Below are 2,627 nucleotides of genomic sequence, written 5' to 3' on the forward strand. Positions count from 1 at the left end.
GGTTTTAAAAAAGCAATTAAGACTTGCCTACCAGCAAAATTCATGAAAGTATTTTCTTAATTGAGAGTCACTTCCCCAATGACTCTATCTTATATCAAGTAGACATAAAACTGTCCAGGACAAATATCTACTTCCTACCTGTATAACCCCTATTCACGTCTCTATACACACCTTAGCTTTCTATCTCACCTTGTCTCCATAACAATACAACAATAGTTCAATGTCTCTTTTCTCATTTAATTATCATCAATTTTATCCTCAAAGCATATAGGATCCTTGCATCCGGTTTTTGTTCTAGATGGATATTTACTGATGAATGAATGAACATAAGAAAAACAAGAAAGTGATAGAGTTGCTTGGCCCAATAATTGAGGAAAGAGTAATTGGTAGCACAAAGTCAGATAGCAGAGGAGGAAGGGGGAGAAGGATGCGATGATGAGTAAGATGGAGGTGATGATGATAGTGAAGGCTGATGGTGTATCAAGAGCCCCATCATTGTTTATAATGCCTACTTCACTTTTCTTCAGCCATAAAGTAGCTCCTGTTGTTATCTCAATTCACCGGATAACAAAGATACACCGAGGCTTTGAGAAATTAGGTTTACTTACACAAGAAACCACACGATTTTTCTCTTGTCTCTGTCTCCAGAGTCTTTATTTCTTAAAGTTAGTCTTACAGCTCTAAGATAAGTATCACACTGTTCTATGGTCTGTCAAAACAAAACACCAAAAGAATGTCTAAAGTTCTGAGAAGGTGACTCTACAAAAGAGCTAGATTCCCAAGGTTTAGCAAACAGATGTTCTTATTATAATGACAAAGAATTCTGGCTCAGTAAATAATGTGAATTAATAGATAAATGCAGGCAAACAAAAAGGCAAATAAATACACATTAAAAAAAAAATAACTCCCCAGCTCTGAGCTATTTAACCCTAGTGGTCTTGCTGCATTCAAAGAACTCAATCGAATGACCATCTTGCATTGCGCACACATGTGCACACGTGCGCGCACGCGCACACACACACACACACGCGCACACACGCGCACACACACACCACATACCACGCAACCTACACGGTTCAATTTCTACATGAAATCTATCAACTTGGCTTTAAGCTCAGAGTGAACAAGCAATGGAATTTTTCTGCAGTTCCTCCATGATTTCTTCTTAAGTGAGGGCTGCTGTTTTCTACAAAATAAGTGGGTGAGAATTGCTTTGTTTTGTTGAGTATTGCACAGAGAAGGTTAGTGTAAAAAAATCCAAAGTGGCAATTATTTTAATGGAACTTCTTCTGTTCAATATAAGAACAAGTTTTAAGGTGTTGGTAAAATTGTAGAAAAATGAACACTTTCCTACATTATGGCTGGAAACTGACACAAGCTAATGGAAAAACAGTGGGTTTTTAATATCTTAACTATTGATCTAATAATTTCACTTCTGCAACCACACTCTGAGAATGAAATTTTTAACTTAAATTTTTTTGATTGATGTGAAAAATCATAAAATTCTGCATATTGATGATATGCCATGTGATATTTTGACATTTTTATATATCTATTACATAATTTCTAAATCAGATTAATCTGTCTTCTCATTTATTTGTATTCTGTAGGGTCAACAGATTTGAAATCTCTTCTAGCTTTAAAATGTATAGTATGTTACTGCTACCTGGAGCCATTCTGCTGTGCAACATCACACCAGAAATTCTTAATCCCATCTCAAAACCACCTACAACCCACCGGTTGGTGTTTTCCTCAGCCCTCAATCTCGCAGACTCTCCCTGCCCTGTGACTTTTCATCTTATAAAAGATTAGCAACATTCTTAATATTCATTAGTAGGAAGAAGAAAGAAAGGAAGGAAGAAAACATCCAGAAAAAAAGAAGAGAGAAAAAGCAAGAGAGGACTCAAAGATTCCTTCAATAAAATGGAGCAATCATGAGCTTTTCCACTGGCTAAGTAAATCTAGGAAAGAAATTCAGCTCTGCACTTTGGTTCTCCAACTCTAAAGAGATAAATAATGAAACATTTTATGCAATGGTTAAAAGCATAGGCACTGTAGTCTTATTGCCTGGGTTCAAATTTGAGCTTCACCATCTATAGGTTATATGACCTTTGTGAAATAATTAATAAATTTCTATTAGTGCTCCTAAAACATCAGGTTAAAGACATTAGTTTCTTAAAAGTTAACCTACTAAGTAGAGTGTGTTATTACATATTAAATAGGAGGCATTGTGGAAAACTTAACTGTTGCTATTAGCTTTGTTTAATAATTACAGTGAAATAAAATGCCAATATCCTTCTCCACCCCCACCCCACCCCGATTTTTTTTCTTACAGTTATGTATAGTAGAAGTTCAACATGGGTGATCTTATAATTAAATCCGGGTGACAGCTAGACTTCATAAGTGTCTAGAGGCTTTGGGGATAGAATTTTCCTTATGCTTTGGTTTATTTGTTTATTGTTTTTTCACTTTTCCTGTGCCTGGCAGTTGGTACCTTATTCTATTCAAGTCCTCATCTATCATCTTCAATTACGACAGTCCAAATTCTTCTTCTGAATTCTGAGTGGGCTTTTCTGCTTTTTAAGTTATTTTACACTATAGTAATATTGTAAAATAATCATTAAGAG

The sequence above is a fragment of the Alexandromys fortis genome, unplaced genomic scaffold, assembly GCF_014885135.2.
Source record: "Alexandromys fortis isolate MF-2015 unplaced genomic scaffold, M_Fortis_MF-2015_v1.1 scaffold_76, whole genome shotgun sequence".
Lineage (NCBI taxonomy): Eukaryota > Metazoa > Chordata > Mammalia > Rodentia > Cricetidae > Alexandromys > Alexandromys fortis.